The sequence below is a fragment of the Stegostoma tigrinum genome, chromosome 4 (genome assembly GCF_030684315.1).
Source record: "Stegostoma tigrinum isolate sSteTig4 chromosome 4, sSteTig4.hap1, whole genome shotgun sequence".
In the NCBI taxonomy this organism is placed as follows: Eukaryota; Metazoa; Chordata; class Chondrichthyes; order Orectolobiformes; family Stegostomatidae; genus Stegostoma; species Stegostoma tigrinum.
In genome coordinates this window covers 63,475,505-63,496,810 of record NC_081357.1, presented here as the reverse complement: position 1 = coordinate 63,496,810, position 21,306 = coordinate 63,475,505, and the positions used below count along the sequence as shown (strand labels likewise).

Below are 21,306 nucleotides of genomic sequence, written 5' to 3'. Positions count from 1 at the left end.
CCTCATATTCTGCTTTGGGAGCCTACAGCCTGATAGCCTAAACATGGAATTCACCTGTTTTAAAATCTCCCCACCCCCCGGCCTCATCCCATGTCCAACCCTCCCTCTCATCGCTGCCTCCTTGACCTGACACAACCTATCCATCTTCCCTTCCACCTTTCTACACTCTCACCTCACTGACCAATCCCCACCATTGCCTACCTGCACTGACCTATCACCATCCCAACTATTTTCACCAGCCCAACCCCTCCTCCCCCTATTTATTTCCCAGCTCCCTTCCTCCTCCCCATTTCTGAAGAAGGGTCTCAGTTCCTCCAGCTCCGCACTGTGTTGGCCATTGCAGTTATCATTGTCATCAACAAAAACAAAGCTGCTGGAAAAGCTCAGCAGGTCTGGCAGCATCTGTGGAGGAGAAAACAGAGTTAATGTTTCAGGCCTGGTGACCCTTCTTCAGAACAATTATCATTGTTCTCATTTTCAGCGCATTAAATGAGCAGAACAATGTTGAGCTTTATCCTTAGACCAAATTCATAAGTATCACTTACCTAAAATCAAAGGACATATAAAATAAAGTTTTGAGTGCCATTAACCGTGTTTGATATTAGTTAATAAGTTTGCAGTATCCTCCCATGCCTTGCTACAAATTACCATCTGAAGAACTTCTGTGTCCCACCCTATATACAATTTAATTCTGGCTGGTTGAACAAAGATGCATTTCAGTTGGCCTTGCTTTATTGGTGACACCATAAAATTGGACATACCTGCCACTACTCTTGAGCAGGAAAGAATTGGAGCAATGATAGCAATTGAGTCATAAATGTTGCTAAACTGGTTTGCTTTTATTCCAGTTGACCTTTATGTAAAAAGCACATATTTCGTAACTGACTGTCACAATGCTGTATAGCAGCAAACAAAATCAATCAAAATACAAACTTCTCTCTCTCCAGCTGTTCAGTTAGTCATTTCTTTCTGGCAGTTTTGAGATGAGTAAAGAACTGAATGTTATTTTATGATTCGTAGGCGAGACTTTAATTGTGCTCATTAAATGAGTTAACATAAAACCTGTCATTTGAGACTTCATGTCAGTATGAACATATATAGAGTTAATAGGCTCTGAAGGGTAAGGAGTTATGGGGAAGGTAATCGAAAATGTCCAATTGGCTGGAACCAGTCAGCTTGAAGCAACTGGACTGACTTCAAGATGAGATGTTTGCAGAATTCATAGCACCCTAGTGATAAAGCAGTATGACGCCACCTCATTAAACTTTGTGTGTGATATATTTTTCCTATTAAACAGCCTATAGTGTCGGGCAGTTTTTCTAATCATCAGACTTTTTGTAAAACTCAGTCTTATACTCAGCTTCTATGCAGGTTGTAACTGCTTTAATTAGTAATCCTGATTTATTGCAACTGATTACAGACATTGCAATGACGTTATGCTACTAACACAAAAAAGATGGAATTTTCCATTCCCTTAAGCAACGTGGGCAAAGGCAAGATTGTGGGTAAAAAATGAAACAATCAGAATCTCAACATTCAAGAGAAATAATTCTAATTTTCCCTTATTGTTTAAACAACTACATCAAAATTCACTCATGAGCAGTGTCTATCTTACTCAAGTATATTTGCACTTTGTTAGTCACCAAACTCATCTGATTTCTATGCAGCTTCCAATTATCCCCTCCTTGCCCAAGATGGCACCGAATCAAACGTGCAGGCCAGAGCAGTAACCTGCCAGCTGCAGCTCACCACTGTCTTCTCTTGGTCTTCATCCAATGCTGTTTTCATCATACATTCTGCGTGCTCTATTCCCTTCCATCATTCATTCACGTAATTTGGCAATGGGAAACCACTGACCTCACCACATCATCACGTCTCACCATCTCTCACACCACTTCATCCCTTCAGAACTTATTTCGTGCTCAGGGATATGTGTCAGTTTGCCCACAGACACACACACACGCATCACATGCATCTACACATCTATCTTATGGCTCTGAGCTTCATTTCATAGGGCTCACTCACTTTGCACATACTTGAGGGCTGTCAACATCTGTCTGTATCACACTACCTTTCAATACACAGGGTGAGGAGATAGCTTGTCATTGTTCAGAGCACAGATCAGCCAACGGTGTGGACATGTTGCTGTTTGGCATTGTGCTATGCCAATGTATTTATGTGCCAGCAGTTTGCGAAGCAAATACTCGGCACATATTTCAGCCAAATAGCTATGTATGACAAGCAAAGGAGACTAAGCTAAATAGGCTGGGGCTATTTTCCCTGGAGTGTGGGAGGCTGAGGAATGACTTTATAGCGGTTTATAAAATCATGAGGGGCATGTAAAGAGTGAAGAGTCAAGGTCTTTTCCCCAGGGTAGGTGTGTCCAAAGCTGGAGGACAAAGGTTTAAGGTCAGAGGAGTAAGATTTAAAGGGAACCGAAGTGGTAACTTTATCATGCAGAGGGTGTATGCGTGTACAGAATGAGCTACTGGAGGAGGCAGTGGAGGCTGGTAAAATTACAACATTTAAAATGTTGGCAAATGGGATTAGATTAATTTAGAATATCTGCTTGGCATGGACATGATGGACCAAAGGGTTATCCAAGCAGTACATCTCTATGAGTCTATGACTTTAGTCTCTAGTGAGGACAAAGGGTCAGGTAACAACACCACTGTCAAGGGGCTCATCCAGTTCCAGATCTGCTTGTCAAGAATAACGAGAGTGGAGATTACAGGCACTTCAACTGCGGTTCCATTGAGAGAGCACTCAATGGAGTTGGCCAAATTTTCCAGAATTTATCAATCGGAAGTTTCTAAATCTGATGTCCAACATAGGTCTCCAAGGTAAAAGTTAGATCCTGTGTGGCGGTAGATTGATGCCTATTTTACTCGACTCTGTTTTTCAACACCATCTTTGGCCCAAAAACCAAAGGACCTATCTTACTAGGAGCTGAGAATGGAATAATGATCATCAAGGGCAGAGAGGTAGTCAGTGCTTATTGGAAGGAGCATTCTTCTCAATCTTTGATGCGATGCACTTTACCACATCCCATAGCACGTGGCCCATCACTGCTAGAGCACTAGCCAACTCAACAAAAAGTTGAAAAGGCCATCCATCAGATAAACACTGACTAGTCCACTGGCACAAGTATGATCCCTGTTGAAGCAGTAAAATGTCTTGGAACATCACTCTTGGCATGAATACATGACCTCATCTCCCTAATCTAAAAGGCAAACAGAATACCAGGGAATTTCCAAGATGCTTCAATTGAAGCTTTCTCTCCCAGAAGGGAGATGGACCTGATTGTGGGATTATAGGGAAATATCCAGCAGTCTGCCACAGAGAAGGTAATTTTAAAAATCCTGTTTGATTGCCTTCTTCTAGTGGCAGAAGAACTCCGGCCAGAGAACAATGCAAATTCGATCCATTGTAAATACCCACCTTTTATTTTTTTCAGTATTTTTGCTTGTGGGTTAAAATGTGAAAAGAATTGGTTTAAAAACTAAGGATTCTTGGAAATTAGATGACATTTTAAAAACAAGCTTCTTTAAACAACTAGTGGAGCCTTCCTGGAGAAAAGCTGAGGCCAGGGTCTGTGTACAAATGGAGATTTGGTTAGCAGCATAAAGCTCATTGGTCTGTGGATTGACGACCAGTTATCAATGACTAAGGTCTTTTGCCTGTCAACAGCTATGTGATTGGTTCCCAGATAAGTGAACAGTTCAGGGCTGTCAATATTCCGGCAGAAACCGTTGGTCCTCTTAAGGAGAGGGAATAGTTTTGCTTTGCAGTAAAAATGTTTTCAAACTTTATGACAGTAGATTTATTTCCCCTTTCCAGTTGTTGTAAACCATGACTTTTAATTAAGTCAAAGACCTGTATGGGTGTGAACTGATCACATTGTAACTCCTAACATTTGTGGATAAGGCAGATTGAGAAGCAGCTTTCTGATCAACAAAGGGCTTATTACAATAAATGCTGCTGTGTAGCATCAACAAACTGCCTTCCCTGATTTTCCTTTTGCCCACAAACACATCTTTTTTGTTTGTCTGAATGCGTGTAGAGGAGGAGTTTCTAAGTGGGCTAAAGTTTTAAATAGTAAAGCTACACATGAAAGTTCGTAATTGTTTATTGTACCTAGAATCTTTTTCTACCCGTTTCTGTCAATTTACCTAAAATACAGGAAAATTGAAGAATTTTGCACACTTTCATAAAAATCTTTAACTTTTGTGACAAATCCAGAAGCAGTGGGTCTTGATTTCCAGTGCACTACCTTACTGAAGGGTAAGACCATTGAGAGACACATAGGACATGATCTTAACAGCAAGACAATTCCAAGAAAAGTGCAGAAAGCAACAGCAATCTCTAAACATGGTAACTACTGATCTCATAAAGGCCTCTGACTGTTAACTGGAGGGACTATGGAGTGTTTCCTTTTAATTTTCATTTCCACCAGCAATTAATCACAGTCACCTATTTGCTGCATGATGGCATGGGAGCCATGATCTTCGGCAAAGGCTCCATACAGACACAATATGTGTGCAAACCTGGGTCAAGACAACTTGTCTTCTTGCACAAATACACTTCTCCATGTTCCAGACTGCAACACTCCAACTGATTCCCAAGAAGATTCCTCAGAAACTGTTCAATCTGCACCATTTCCAGTCCAGAACCAAGACCACCTGAAACTCAGTCAAATTCCAGTATTCAGCCTACACTTGTATTGTGCACACTCAGAAGCCAAGCTCCAAATTAATGATGATGTCTTTATGAAAGATTATGAAGAACAGTGGCTCCGTGGTTAGCACTGCTGTCTCACAGCACCAGGGACCTGGGTTAGATTCCACCCTTGAGCAACTGTCTGTGTAGAGTTTGCACGTTCGCCCCGTGTTTGCGTGGGTTTCCTTCGGGTGCTCCGGTTTTCTCCTACAGTCCAAAGGTGTGCAGGTTAGGTGGATTGGCCATGCTAAATTGCACCATAGTGTCCAAGGTTGTTCAGACTAGGTGGATTAGCCATGGGAAATGCAAGGTTATAGGGAAAGGGTAACGTGGTGGGTGTGGGTGGGATCGATAGACCAAATGTGGGGTTTCTACAATTCTATGAATGGGCCTTATGGTAAACATTTGGAAGAATGTCCCCTACCAGCATGCCTCTGCCATACGACACTGCCTCTGACCATCAAGATCCATTGTAACACACTGGACAATGTATATCAATTCCCAAATCTTGTGAGCATCCTCTCAGTAATAGCAGATATTGGCAATGAAATTCAATATCACTTCCAGTGTTCCCGCATAGCATTTGGCCTTTTGAACAGCAGAGTTTTTGGACACAAAGGCCAAGCTTATGGTGTACAATGTCACACACCCTTCAGTATGGGTAGGTGACATGATAAATGTACAGCAGGCATCTCAAATCCCTTACGAAATACCAATAGTCATGTCTCCACAAAATCCCAAATGTCCAATGTAAGATACACGCTCCAGTATCAGTACACTGTCTCAGACCAACATCCCCATTATTGAAGCTCTAGCTATTGTCAATCAGCTGTATTTTGTGGACCACTTTGTCCACATGCCTGGCACAACTCTTCAAAAACAATCTCTCTACTCCAAACTTTATCACTGAAAATGGGTTTCCAGGAGGCCAGAGGAAATGCTCATGGACATCCTTAAATGCTCCCTGAAAACATGCTATATCCCCATTCACTTGTGACAACTCCTATGCGAAGACTACCGAAATGGAGGAGAAGCATTTGTAAAGGTGTTGACTGTTTTCTGTGTTTCCAAAAGACTCAGGTAGGGGCCAAGCACAGACAGAGGCAGGACCAACACAAGTCCAAGCTCCCCAACCCATCCAGCACATCAAACACTACCTGCCACACTTCTGTACAGGTGCAGGGATTCAGCAATGAACTGTTTAGTCACCCCAAGGCCCACAATTTCAGGGGGAAAGGAAGTTATCCTCAGTCCAAACAGACTGAGAAGGAGCGGTTCTTTTTTGGGATGTTAAATGGACAGATCTTAGGCATGAGAAATGGTAATATGATTTTTACTGTTTTTTCCAGAGCCATCATATGTTTAAGTCCAACATACTGTTCCACAGAACGTCAGTTTATGTCTGTATCCACAGTTTCTGGTATGACTACTTCAGTACCTAATTGGAAGAGGAAATAGTTGGAAGTATAGCATTCATTCTTGCGTTCAACAACAACACATAGGATGCATTTCGTGGGGATCATGCCCCCTCTCGGATTCTCCAACAAGGCATTACAGGGAATACCGAAAGAGACTTAAACAGGAAAAGGGGAAAGCATGTGACAGATGACAAATAAATATCATGTTTATGGAGGTATTTCTGCAGGGTGCATTTTTAAATAACGTGACAAGATTCTGCTGTGACAGAGTCACACAATAAATTAACTTCACAATACTCTAGTTTCTCTTTGAATGTACAGCATAAAATACCTCATAAAAAAATCTGGGGTCTTTATGCAAAATGTGCTAGCATTTCACTTTGTGTGTAGATCAAGGGAGAGATCAGAAACCCATTGAGAAGTGAATACAACATTCATGCAAATCTTCATGATTTCTAATCTATTTTGGTATACCTTTGTCAGCTTTCAAATTCATTTAAAATGAAAGGAAAAGGTGTATATATTTTGAAATGACAAGCTGCCTCCGGCAAGTCAGAAATTTTTACTATATAGTTGTCATTATTCTTTCTTTATTCTTGAATAGGACGATGGATATCGCCGGGACAGCCAGTATTTGTTGTCCCTATTTGTCTTTGGATGAAATGGTTTGCTAGGCCATGTCAGAAGGCAGTTAATAGTCAACTTCGTTGCAGATGGTCTGGTAAATAAGGATGGCCCTAAAGGATATTAGTGAATCAGGTGGTTTATTGGGACCATCAATGATAATTTGATGGGGCCATTACTGTGACTAATTTTATATTTAATAATTGAATTCATATTCCAGCAGCTGCCATATCCCAGGTGCTTCTGAAATACTAATCCAGACATATTGCCATGATGCCACTGCCTCCCCTAGGAAAAAGAAAATCAGCCAGAATGCACAACAGCAAAACAGCAAGACATGTAGAACCTTTACTATTTCAAAAGAGGGCAGAAAAGTTTCTATAGAAAAGTACAAATTCGGAGAGGGCCATCCTGACATTTCTTTTAACATTGTGATTACCGACCTTACTGCTGTATACTTTCACCGATACAAACTACAACTTAGGCCAAAATGTCAGTCAGCCAGAGGAGAGTGAGGCCCAGATTTTCACAGCAATTGGCAGGCTCTCCATTGTGAAGATAATGACAGAAATCCCCAATAGTCAGAAGCCCTTTCTCTGAAATGCATCCAATTCTCTCCCTATCCTTGTGTTTTGGTCCCTTTTTATGTTTGTCTGTCCATATCTGTGTACGGGCATGTTCATAAGGAGCTAGGACTTTGCTTGAGTTTGTTTAATTATTTATCTGTGGCTAGATTCTAATGATTTTTAATAAATAGTGATTTATTGTCTAATGCAGAACCGTTTCTGTCAGCCTGAGTTTGCTTAATTATTTTAAAATCTTTAACTCACCAGAGGTAACAGGCTCACTTTACTGCTGTCTTGCCTTGCTGTTAAGCACAGACACAAAACAAAGAAAATAAAGTGTGAAGCTGGATGAACACAGCAGGCCAAGCAGCATCTCAGGAGCACAAAAGCTGACGTTTTGGGCCTAGACACTTCATCCTGACACAAAACAAAGAAGCCTGTTATACATACAGCAGGCCTCAGTCAAGTCAAAGGGACAGCCTTCACTCAGACTGCTGGCAAGGGCAGTTTCTGATACCAGTCTAGGTCCTGCTTGGGGTGGTCAGTGTAGGATCCTCTCCTCAGAATGGGTGAGGAGCCCAACGTCAGGCAGCACATCAGCCAAATTGACTCTTCCTGCCCTATTGTGGGTTATTTTCCTCAAGGAATGAAAGAGAGGCAGGTATTACAGGAGAAGAAAGCAGCTGGTACAGCTGTTGCTGTCAATGCAGTTGGGGAGGTGTCCCAAGTGAGTAAGTTGGCAGCGAACAAGGCACATAACATTCGTAATGTCGGTGTGTTGTGACAGGTGACAGTGAATGGGGAAGATATTATAGGCAAAGCTGAAGTGCCAGATCATGAGCCTTGGTGGGATGTGCGAACAATAGCAGATAGTGAGTATGAGGTATTGGAAAGAACATTGTGGTACTGAAGTGAAGTGGAGAAGGACATTGGCTATTCCTCCAGTTGGTTGAGATTGCGTCAACTTGGGTGACAACTCTAGACCAGGGTGGCAAGGACTGGTTCAATGGCCTTCACTACCAGTTCTCGGGGAGGACAATGCCCCCGTGGCACCCTCCCATCCAGCAGCAGCTCTAGGATGCTGCCATAGAGTGGACCAATAGTTTCCCTCTGCTTGCCGCATTTGGGACAATTATCACGAACCATGTGAGGCAGCTCCAGATTGATAGTGATCTGGGTGCACAATTAGCTATTAAAGATAATGTGGGCACTGGGATGCCAGTAAATTCTGGGATATCTGCTGAGTAGTAAGCTGTTCTGTGAGGAAAGTGGGAGGAAAATGGAAGGAAAATCGGACATGAGGGATGTCATAGGGCATTGTGGTTAAGAAATGGCAAGAGACATCTCCAGGCTTTGTGGTGACTAAACCTGCAAAAGAACTTGACACAACCTAGACTTAGACAAGATGACCTAAGATTCACCTTCGAGCTGAAATTTAACAGTATTGTCATTATTGAATCACACCCAACAACAACCCAAAGATTTCTATTGACCAGAAACTAAACTCGGCCAACCGTACTGTGTTTACAGCAGCTGGTCAAGGGCTTGGAACCCTTTTGGAGTAATTCACTTTCTGACTCCCCAAAGACCATTCACCATACCCATGGCACAAGTCATGACCAAATACTCTCCATTTGCCTGGATGAGTACAATGTGATATAACTTAGCTGATTTATAATTTGAGTCCAAAATACATTGGCTTTCTGTGAAGCTAAAGTTAGTAATGAACTTGTAAGTATTTCTGAAGCCATGATGATTTCTTTTAAACCAAGCAGTGAGCATTACTTTTGCAGGTTAATAGGTTCTTGTTTACTTTCAAAAGCGTTATGATTTAGCAAAATACACAATTTGTGCTGTACATCCTTTTAGAAATTTCTGGACTCATAGATTGGTGTGAGAGATTTTTGTTTCAGTTTTATTTAGTTTTTAGGCAATTCCTTGGATAGAGATGGTTGTATAGAGCTGTGCTTTTGAGATGGGGACAAGATACTGAAATAGATTAGTTTAAAGCAGAGGTTAGTGATAGCCCAAAATGTTGGGATAAAACCCTAAGGATATTTAAGCTTATGTGAACGATAACTCCAGGAAGTGGCTATTAGCATTTCTGATCTAGATGTTAAAATCATAGTTTTCTTAAGTGTGCCAAAAGAAAGGATTTCTTTTTCCACTGGTATGAGAACTGTACAAGGGATCCTCTTGAGTTATGTACGGGAGATGTTTGTTTTTGAAACATGAAATTAGGGGCTTGCCTATGATCTAAACCCAAGACATCTTGTTTATTATCCGACTGAACCAGTGCAATGTAATTCTGAAACCTGACTCAATAGATCATATTTTATTCCGTTTTAGTTAAAATGAAGTTGTCTCTTACTGAAACACAAATGTGCAAAGTTGCAAATCTTGCTTTAAAGTTAAACAGGAGCATATTAAGCAAAATAAATTATGATAAAGTAGAATAAGCCAATTTATTTACCTATAACACACATTCAGAGCAGTAAACATTCATTAACTGTATAATCCCATTAAACGCAAAATATTCTTTTACAAGATGCAGAAAAAATCCCTTGTCCATTGTTCCAAATTACACTTTATACAATGCTCATACCTGAGGAAAACATTCTGTCTTAACACCTTGATAGGCTTAGGATAAAAGTGACTTTAACTCCAAAATGAGAAATGCTGATAGTTTCTTTCTGAAGACGAATTGTTGAATTGTAGTCAACTACATGACGAATCATATATTATAACCATGGCATCATTAAGTATGGAACCCATTTTTTAAAATCATTCTGAGATCTTATAGCAGTGTAAATAGTTGCATTTGTTAACAACCTTTAAGACATATGCCTTCACCAGAACTTGGTATATATTCCATAGGTTAACATGCAAGACAGCACTCAGGCCACATCATACTGGCAACAGGGTTTAATGCAAGAAATCACACCACTTTGGATTTACATAGTTGAGATGTAACAATTTGCTCAATCATGTCTTTCAGCCAATGTCCCAGGTTCTTCCATCACCATTTCTGCCTATGTCATTTCTCACCACAGATGGAAATAACTAAAATTGTGCACACTCAAGGTCAAGTTGATGGAATGTAGAGACCATAGGACATTTTAGGGTGAAAGAGGATAACAAAGATAGGGTGGTGCCAGATTAATTTGGGATGGAAAACCAAAAATGGGAAGTTTAAAATCAAGATGTTGCTTGACGAAATGATTAAAATAACTCTGTGAGAACAGGTGAGATGGTTGAACACAATTTTGTGCAAGTTAGGCAATGGAGGGAAGAGTTTAAACAATCTTTGTTTGCACAGTATAGGATGTGGGAGGCCAGCCAGAAGTGCATCGGAATAGTCAATGTGGATAACACAGGCATGGATATAGATTTCAGCAGCAGTTAAAGATGAGGTAAGTTTTGAATTTGGTGATTTTGCAGAGATGGACTTAATAAGGGTACTGATTGTGCTAGAAAGCTCATGTAAGAATTAATTGTAAAATCATGGATGCAAGCAGTCTGATTCAGCCAGCAAAAAATTACAGCAGAGAAATGGAATGGCTAGAGATGGGATTTGTGGCAGGAATGGAGGACAAAGAGCTGAATTTTCCCAGTCACTGAATGTTTATTTTTTATTTTCTCATTGGACGTGGACTTTGCTGGCTGGTCAGCACTCATTGCTTGTTTCTAGTTGCCCATGAAAAGGTGATGATAATCTTCTTCTTGAACAGCTACAGTCCATGTGCCATAGGTAGAACCACAACACTCTTGGGGAGGGAATTCCAGGATTTTGACTCAGCAATAGTGAAGGAATGGTGATTTATTGACAAGTCAAGGTGCTGAGTGGCTGGAAGGGAAGCTTTCAGGTGATGGTGTTCCCATATATTTCTTAGTGAAATTGTCATGGAAACTGGCAGGGGCTGTCTAAGAATCTTTGTCTTATCTAGAAGATGCACTGCAAAAATGCCACACTGTTCCTACTGAACATCAGTGGAGGTGGGAGTAATTGTTTGTAGATGTGGTGCCAATCAAGTGGGCTGCTTTATTCTGAATGGCGTCAAGCTTCTTTAGTGTAGTTGGAGCTGCACTCATTCAGGCAAATGGGGAGTATTCCATCACATTCCTGACTTGCACATTGTAAATGGTGGATAGGCTTCAAGGAATCAAGAGGTGAGTTACTCACTGCAGTATCCCTACCCTCTGACCTGCTGTAGTAAACATTGTGTTTATATAGCTCAGCTTCTGGTCAGTGGTAACCCTAGCATTTAGATAGATGAGATTTCAGTGAGAGTAACACCATTGAATATCAAGGCGCAATGATAAGATTGTCTCTTGTTGATGGTGGTCATCGCCTGGCATTTGTGTGGTGCAATGTTAGCCACTTGTCAGCCCAAGTTTGGACATTGTCCATGTCTTAATACATTTAAGCATGGACTGCTTCAGTGTCTGAGGAGTTGTGAAAGATGCTGAATATTATGTTGTCATGGGCAAACATCCCACTTATGATCCTATTATTGATTGATTTATTTATTGTCACATGCATTTTCTTACAAATTACAGTGAAAAGTGTTGCATTAGTGTCACCATTCTCTAATGCCCTCTTAAAACACAAAAAAATGAACATCGAATATAAAGCTGGAGATTTAAAGAAATAAAGTTGAAATTTATTGTCCTTTGTGTTAAGTGGTCAGCTATAGGTCTGAAGTGACCAATCACTAACTTCCTTGGCTTGCTGCCAGAACACAAGTAGCCACTGTTTGGTGCTATCTCACCTCCATCAATATTGCCGTTGCCATGAGCCCTTGCCAGGCCACATCAATACAGCCATCAATGATGCCAGTGTGTCCAGCAATGGCACAAACTTGATTTCACCACCGCTGCCATGATTCTGCTCTGGGCCCACCTCACTGACGCAACCACCGCTGATGCCATCAGGTATCATAGTAGGCCCAAACTCACCTCCACCACCATCTCCATGAATCTGCATTGAGTTCAGATGCCACAGGGAATCCAAACTTGCCTCTGGTGCAGCAGTCATGAGTCAGCACTGAGCCCACTTGATCGATGGAGGGAAGGTCATTGATGAAGTGGCTGAAGATGTTTGAGCAGATGACACTACCCTGAGGAATTCCTGCAGAGATGTGAGGAGATATGATGTTTATGGAGCCTCCTGTCCACCATTATTCACGACTGGAAGTAGCAGGGCTTCAGAGCTTGGATCTGACCCATTGGTTGTGGGATCAATTAGCTCTGTCAATCACTTTTTTTGCTGCTTGACATCCGCACGGTCTTTGTTGGAAGCTTCACCAAGTTGACACCTTATTTTTAGATCAGCCTGGTGCTGTTCTTGGCATGCCCTCCTGCACTCTGCATTAAACCAGAGGTGATTCCCTACCTTAATGGTAATGGTTGAATGGGAGATACGTTGTGCCATGAGGTTACAGGTTGTGCTGAGGTACAATTCTGGTGCAGTTGATGGCCCACAGCATCTAATGGATGCTCAGTTGCTAGATTAGTTTAATGTTTGTCCCATTTAGCATGTTGATAGTGCCATACCACCGCATGATGGAGCATATTCCCAATGTGAAGATGGGACTTTGTCTCCGCAGACTGTGCGGTGATCATTCTTACTGTGACTGTCGTGGAGAAATGCATCTGCAGCCAGCAGACTGGTCTAGCTGCAATGTTCTTTAGGACCCATTGATCAGTAGCACTGGGCACAGCCACACTTAGTGATAGACATAGAAATCTCCCACCCAGAGTGCATTTTGTACCTTTGCCATTGTCAGTGCTACCCCAAAATTGCGTTCATCATGGAGGAGCACTGATTGACCAGCCGAGGGAGGATACTACATTGTAATCAACAGGTTCCCTGGCCCATGTTTAACCAGATGCCATGAGACTTTATAATTTATCCAGAATTAATGTTGAAGGCTTCCAGGGAAACTCTCTCCCAACACTGTAACACTGTGCTGCTACCTCTGTTGGGTCTGTCCTCCCAGTGGGACAGAACTTTTCCAGAACTAGTGATGGTGGTGTCCGGAACATTGTCTGTGAGGTATGATTCCGTGAGTATGATTGTGTCAGACTGTTGTCTGAATAGTCTGTGTGATGTCTCTCTCAAATTTGGCAGTAGTCCTGAGATGTTAGTAAGGGGGTCTTTGCAGGGTCGACAGGGCTGTTATTGCTTCATACTGTTATCCCTTCACACTGTGCCCTCAGATCCTATTCTCTCCTACTTGTGGAAACATCTTATCCACATCCACTCTATTCAGGCTTCTTCAGTATTCTGTAAGTTTAAACCAGATCCTCTCTTATCCTTCTAAACTCCATCGAGTACAGACCCAGTGTCCTCTACTGCTCCTCTTATAAAAAGCTCTTCATCCTCACGGTCATTTTTGTAAGCCTCCTCTGGACCACCTCTAATGCCAACATATCCTTCCTTAGATACAGGGTCCATAACTACTCACAATATTCTAAATGCAGTCTGATCAGAGCTTAATAAAGTGTCAACATTACATTTCTGCTCTTGTATTCCAGCCCTCTTGGAATGAAAGCTAACATTGCATTTGCCTTCTTAACTGTCAACTTAATCCGCATGCTAACCTTAAGAGAGCCTGAACTAGGACTCCCAAGTCCCTTTGTGCATCAGATATCTGAAGCTTTTCCCCACTTAGAAAATAGTCTACATCTCTATTCTTCCTTCCAAACTGCATTACCTACACTTTCCCATGTTGTATTCCAGTTATCATTTCTTTGCCCACTCTTCTGGCCTGTTCTTCTGCAACATTCTCCATTTCCTGAACACTCCCTGTCTGTCCACCTAAATTTGTGTCATCTGCAAATTTGGCAACAGAGTCTTTCATGCAGATTGTTAATGTAGAATGTGAATAGTTGTAATCCCAACACAAACCACTGTGGAACTCTACAAGTCAACGACTGCCATTATGAAAATGAGTCCTCCATCCCTATTGTCTACATTCTGCCAGTCAGCCAATCCTCTATTCATGCCAGTACCTTGTCCCTAACACCATTGGCTATTATCTTATTTAGTAGCCTCGTGTATGGCACCCTGTCAAATGCCTTCAGAAATAGATCATGCCAACTGTCTCTCCTCTCTCTAATTTACTCATTACCTTCTCAAAGAATTCTAACAGATTTGTCAGACATGACCACACTTTGATGAAGCCATGCTGATTCAGTCCTATTTTACCATGCATTTGTAAATACTCTGCAACTCATGCTTAATAACGGACTCTAAGACTTACCAATGACCAAGGTCAGGCCTACAGTTTGCTGTCTTCTTCCTCCCTCCCTTCTTAAACAGGGATGTTACATTAGCCATTTTCTAGCCCTCTGAGACTCTCCATGATCCTATTGATTCCTGAAAGATCACCACTAATGCCTTAGCAATCTCTTTCAGAACCCTGGGGCATAATCCATCTGGTCTGGGATTTATCCACCTTCAGGCATTTCAACTTCCTGAGCAGCTTTTCCTTAGTGATGACAGCTACACTCGCTTCTGTCCCTGAATCTCTTGAAGTTCTGGTATGCTACTGGTGTCTTCAACTGTGAAAATTGATGCAAAGTACCTATTCAGTTCCTCCACCACTTATTTGCACCCATTACTACTTCCTCTGCCTCATTTCAATGTTCACTCTTGCCTCTCTTTAATCTATTTGATTTCTAATAAAAAACTCCAGCAATCTTCTTTTATATTACTGGCTAGCTTATTCTCATATTTCATCTTCTGCCCCCGTCACTCCATTGCTTCTTCATTTATTCTTTACTGGTTTTTAAAGGCTTTCCAATCCTTCAACTTCCCATTAATCTTCAATGCATTGTATATCTTTTCATTTGCTTCTGTTTTGTCCTTGACTCTCCTTATAAGCTATGATTGTCCCATCCTCACCTTACCTGTTTTTTCTTTCCTGGGATAAATTTTTGCTGTGCCTCCCAAATTTCACCCAGTAACTCCTGCCACTTCTGCTCTACTGTCTTGCCTGCTAGTCTCCCCTTACAATGCCCCTTAAACTCGGGCCATATCTACCCTCATTTATTTGCACTCACTTGTAATGCCATCATATCTGATTCCAGTTTCTCCTTCTCAATCTGCAGGGTCGGTTCTTTCATTTTATGGTCACTGTCCCTGAGTGGTTCCTTCACCTTAATCTCTCTCATTATGCAACACCAAATCCAGAATTGCCTGTTCCCTAGTTGGCTCTACCACAAACTGCTCCAAAACTCCATCACATAAACATTCCACAAATTCCTATTTTTGTAGCTGGTGAAGATAATGTAAAGGTGATTTACCTCAACTTCTCCCTGGTTGGTTCTCTCACCATCTGCCACAGAGCAAATGTAGTTGTTATGTCCTTTAGGACCCAATCAGCTTGGTCGGTGATTGCTTCTTCCAAGTCACTCTTTGTGATGGCCATTAAGAATTTTGCTCCCCGGTCCCCAAGATCACATTTTCCTCCCTTGCCACCATCTGTGCTTTCCCCGAGTGCTGTTCAACATAGTGTTGTAATGATACATCAGCTGAGGGGTAAGGTAACCATTGGTAATCAGCAGGAAGTTTCCTTGCCCATGTTTGAGCTGATACCATTAGGCTTCTTCAGAACAAAGAAATGTTTTGCAGGATTTGAAAAGTCAACTCTGTTTCTCTCTCCACAGATGTTACCAGACAAAACTGCATTTCTCCAGTACTTTCTGTGTTTGCTACAGGCAGTAAGTCTGGTATAAATGCAGAATTCATGAAGTTAAGGCAAGGTCTTTCTACATCTCCTACACTACTCCCTATTTTAAACAAATCTAGATATTGTCAAATGTTTTACAATTTCAAAAGCAAGTAGAAATCAACAACTTGCCTGGAACTAATAGATGAACCATTTCAATATCAACTACTGGGGAATCCTTGGTATTACTGATTGCTTGTTCAGCTGTGTGTGTTTTTAAGAAAAGGCATGAGTTGCAGTGTTGAGCTCTAGAAAAGCTATCTGACAATGAATCAATGTTACATATTGATTGATGCCATGCTGCATCTATCCTGCTTACTTTCAATGGACAGTTCCTACCTGTGAACTAATATCCTCAGCCAGCAGCGAAAGTATGAGATATCACGGTGTGAAGCTGGATGAACACAGCAAGCCAAGCAACATCAGAGGAGCAGGAAGGCCGATGTTTCGGGCCTAGACCCTTCTTCTGATTCTCCAGCACCTGCAGTTCCTACTATCTCTGACTTCTGAAGAAGGGTCTAGGCCCGAAACGTCAGCCTTCCTGCTCCTCTGATGCGGCTTGGCCTGCTGTGTTCATCCAGCTCAACACTTTGTTATCTCAGATACTCCAGCACCTGCAGTTCCTACTATATCAGCAAAAGTATGCATGTTTTTGGGGTGAAAAATGGCACCGAACGTGAAAAACCAGGGTTATACCTCTGAGTTGTCCAGTCCCATTTCCTGAATTCAAGGAAGAGGAATTTGGACAAAAAAGATAAGTTGTCTTCTATTGCATTGTAATTCATTATGGCATAGACTACCACCCAGTGGGGTTTCCAGGATTTTGGCAAATGCAGTACAGTTATGGCTAGCTGGCAGGGTCAGCGAGATAACCAGTGCATTTGAGTGTCAGAACACGCTAAATGGCTCTGGCAAAATATAACGTGTCATAATATACTCTACTGGAAAATAATATTACCCAATTTCTGATAGAGCCTCAACATTTCCTCTGGTCTTTCTGATATGTAAGGAAAAAATGTTTGTGCTAACTGCTGTAAAGTATAGAAAAAATTTCACATTGTAAGAAATAGAATTTTAGGGTCTGGATGAGCTTCCTTGAATCAACACCTGGGGATAATAAGTATAGTTAACTGCAAAATCGAATAATTCTAAGTTCAAAGAATTGTTTGTAAAGTTCCTGGTAGAAAGATGAAGTGCATACATTAAGTGTCAGTAGGGGAGTCTAGAATGCCATAGATAAAGAAGTAGAATGGAATAGGATGAAAATTGAGGAGAGTATCATCCCTCCATGTTATCTTCATCACAACAAACTGAAATGAAAGACACCATTTTCCGAAAGGTTGCTGTCTCATTCGAGAAAGTTCTGGAGGCAGGTTTTACCTCAGGGTCACCATACTTCAGGCAAGGGCAATGTTGTGAAGGCAGGGTCTTTATAGTGACCTCAGCCAGTATGTTGGCATCATTCTGCGCCACACACCAGCTGTCCCACCAACTGAGCTAACCAACCCTAATGAATAATAAACTGTCTACATCTGTAAATGGGAAATAATTCACATGGTTATTCTAGTGGTGAAACAAATGTAGGTAAAGTGGAAAAGCACATTTTACTTGAGCAGTAAATACATGACAGTGTGGAAAACTGACTTTACAGAATAGCCAGACATCAGCTGGTATTGGTGTTGGTAAGATTGCACCCATCTGCTTCATTTTCTGGCAGGCCAGGCAAAAATCCATCAAATGTCTTCAAATGCATATTTTAGTGCCACTAAGACCAACATACATCCTGACTTGTGTTTTTCAGGGACAACAGATATCTTGCTGGTAGGTTCAAAACCAGGGCAGGCATGAGGGATGCCCTGCACCACATTGCGCCCCCCCCACCGCCCCCCCCAACAATGCACTGGGTGACAGGACCTAATGCTTACTTATGGCAGCCAATTATGTCATTGCCACTGATGTTGATGTTACTGCTTGGGCCAGGAGGGGGATGGGGGGATGGGTGATATTTCACTTCCTAAACACCAACTAGCAAAGGAAAAATGGTAAGATGCCTGGTTATTGGAGAATTACTTTTGTGCCCCATTGTATGATGGGATGCAAAAACTACTTTCAGCATGGTGATATATTCAAAGAATTGTGCAGGTGCAACATTGTAGAATGAATGACGTTCAGTTGAAAAAGAAGCCGTAGCCACAATTTGCAAGATCAACTATTGTATCTGGGGTTGCCATTAAAAGATAGAAAGGTACAGTTATTAGCTTCCCCATTGAGATTGTTGGAAGTGGGGAGGTTTGCAAATGGAGTCAGTGTTGGTTTATCAGTAGGGTATAGAAAATCAATAACCTATTCATTTTTCATTCCTCTCTTTTCCTCCTGCTCCCAGCCAAAATCACTATTAGAGATTTGAGAATAGTTTTTCCATCTGTACAGTAAAGGGGGGTTGTTGTATTCCTTGAGACACAAATGAACTTACATAAATAACTCTCCAATTATTTGAAAACTGATTTTATTTCCTGAAGTACAATTGTTGGATTTTCATTACACAACTTTGTCATTGTTCTCGAGGACCATGTTCTCACTGGGGATTTCCAAAATATCTAAGTGCATTACATGCATAAGCAATGCCTGGGATGAAAGGAAGAAGAGTATCAGCCAGTGAGCCTAACATCTGTCATAGGAAAGCTGCATGGATATATCACAAAGGAAGTTATAGCAGGATAGTTAAAATTCATAACATGATCAGGCAGAGTCAAATGGCTTTGTGAAAGGGAAATCATATTAGAGCAATCTGTTAGAGTTTTTTGGGGAAGTAACAAGTAAACTGGATAAATGGGAAACTGTAGATGTGGTGTACTTCGATTTACAGAAATAATTTTAAAAGCCACCAGAACACTAGACAAGAGTTCCCATACTTGTCTCTGTTTAGCTTGTACTAGGATCCTAATGTTGTTCCAGCTGAACTGGTGATTCCCCTTGTCTGTGCGAGTAGAGACTAGTGAGAATTGATGGTGTCTTTTTGTTGCTAGTTGGTGTTCATGTCTTCTCATGGCCAGTTTCCTTCCTGGCTGTCCAATGTAATGTTTGTCGCGTCCTTGCATGGAAACTTGTATATCACGTTGGTTCTGTCCATAGTGGGTAAGAGAGTTTTGTTTTGAGTTAACGGTTGGAGTAGGGTTAACATTGGCCTGTGTGCCACTCTGATGCCCAATGGTCAAAGGAGTCCTGTGGTCAGTTTGGATATATTCTTGGTGAAAAATAATGTGAAAAGTCTATCGAGGCGTACTGTATCTTCCTGTTGTTTGCATGACAGGCATCTTCAGACCCAGCTGTTCTGGTATTCGTTGTTCTTAAATACTTTGTAGAGATATTCTTCTTCATTTTGGGGTAGTTCCGGGTTGCTGCAGCGTGTTGTTGCTCATTTAAATAGTGTTTTTACACAACTCCATTTGTGGGTGTTACGGTGGATACTGTTGAAATTCTGGAATTGATCCATGTGTGTAACCTTTCTGTGTTCTTATTTAATGTTGGCTAAATCACAATTCCAGAGTTGTAGATTTCAGATCTACATAGTTCAGTATACTTTGTCCCTCACATGCTGTGTGGAATTAGTTACAAAAGTTTCAAGAAAATTTTAAAAATTGTAGGAACTGAAACATGTAATTAATCCCAAAAAAACCATTGTTTTTTTAACAATTTGATTCCATTGACATATGTTTCCATTCATGTTCATTCTCAATTTCTGTTTGGATTGGGATAGTAGCAATCGAAAATTTGACATACAGGACTTAATTCACCCATCTCCATCAACGTCTCATTTGTCCAGAATTTGAAGTGAAAGGTGTAGGCCCGAAATGTCAGCCTTCCTACTCCTCTGATGCTGCTTGGCCTGCAGTGTTCATCCAGCTCTACACCTTGTTATCTGAGGAAGAAATTAGCTGCTTTCTTGCTAGACCACAAAGAGAACTGACTGTCGTGTGGCTGTCTTTACAGGGTGTGTTGTGAAAAGCTCTGAAAATTGGGCAGGAGAGCCTGAACCTTATGGAGTTTGGAGAGCTATGTGTGCATTTATCAGTAACAACCATGCAATTTTTTTTCCAGTTTCTATTCATGCACTATTATTCTATAAAACAATATTTGCAGTCACGTCTTCATCAATAAACCAGAATAGTCTAGCTGACAAAAAAAAATATAAAACTCCAAAAGGCTTTCTGAATGTCTCACAATATTTTGGATATCTGCTTTATAAGAATTCTGTCTTTCAAGAACTTTTTGAATCTGTCCAGAAGAGACTGAACAGTACAATCAAAATCCTAATTCATGCTGTGATAATGGGAACTGCAGATGCTGGAGAATCCAAGATTATAAAATGTGAGGCTGGATGAACACAGCAGGCCCAGCAGCATCTCAGGAGCACAAAAGCTGACGTTTCGGGCCTAGACCCTTCATCAGAGAGGGGGATGGGGTGAGGGTTCTGGAATAAATAAGGAGAGAGGGGGAGGCGGACCGAAGATGGAGAGAAAAGAAGATAGGTGGAGAGGAGAGTATAGGTGGGGAGGTAGGGAAGGGATTGGTCAGTCCAGGGAAGACAGATAGGTCAAGGAGGTGGCATGAGGTTAGTAGGTAGGAGATGGAGATGCGGCATGGGGTGGGAGGAAGGGATGGGTGAGATGAAGAACAGGTTAGGGAGGCAGAGACAGGCTGGACTGGTTTTGGGATTCAGTGGGTGGAGGGGAGGAGCTCCTTGATCTATCTGTCTTCCCTGGACTGACCTATCCCCTCCCTACCTCCCCACCTATACTCTCCTCTCCACCTATCTTCTTTTCTCTCCATCTTCGGTCCGCCTGCCCCTCTCTCCCTATTTATTCCAGAACCCTCACCCCATCCCCCTCTCTGATGAAGGGTCTAGGCCCGAAACGTCAGCTTTTGTGCTCCTGAGATGCTGCTGGGCCTGCTGTGTTCATCCAGCCTCACATTTTATTATCCTAATTCATGTTACTGACTGGTAAGACTCTATGCTAGCAGCGTATACTTTATAAAGCCATCCCTTGCAAAAAGTTTTTATTGCTTACTTGCATTTATGTCCTGCTCCTTGGCTGTAGCTATTGCATTTTTGGAATGAGCAAGGCAACAGAAGTTGGAATGTGAATCAATTTAACTTCGTAACTGATTAAAAAAGAATAGAGATTTGGCTAAATTCACATTGATTAAAGTGAGCTCAAAATTTAAACTGGATGGTAATGA

The 21,306-nt window shown here is 41.5% G+C and overlaps 1 protein-coding gene across 1 annotated transcript in view; it reads right to left on the bottom strand.

The window, feature by feature from the left end:
* LOC125452948 (synaptotagmin-like protein 2) overlaps positions 1-21,306 on the bottom strand; it is a 236,612-nt gene that overhangs the window by 189,542 nt on the left and 25,764 nt on the right. The gene's annotated exons all lie outside the window — the stretch shown is intronic.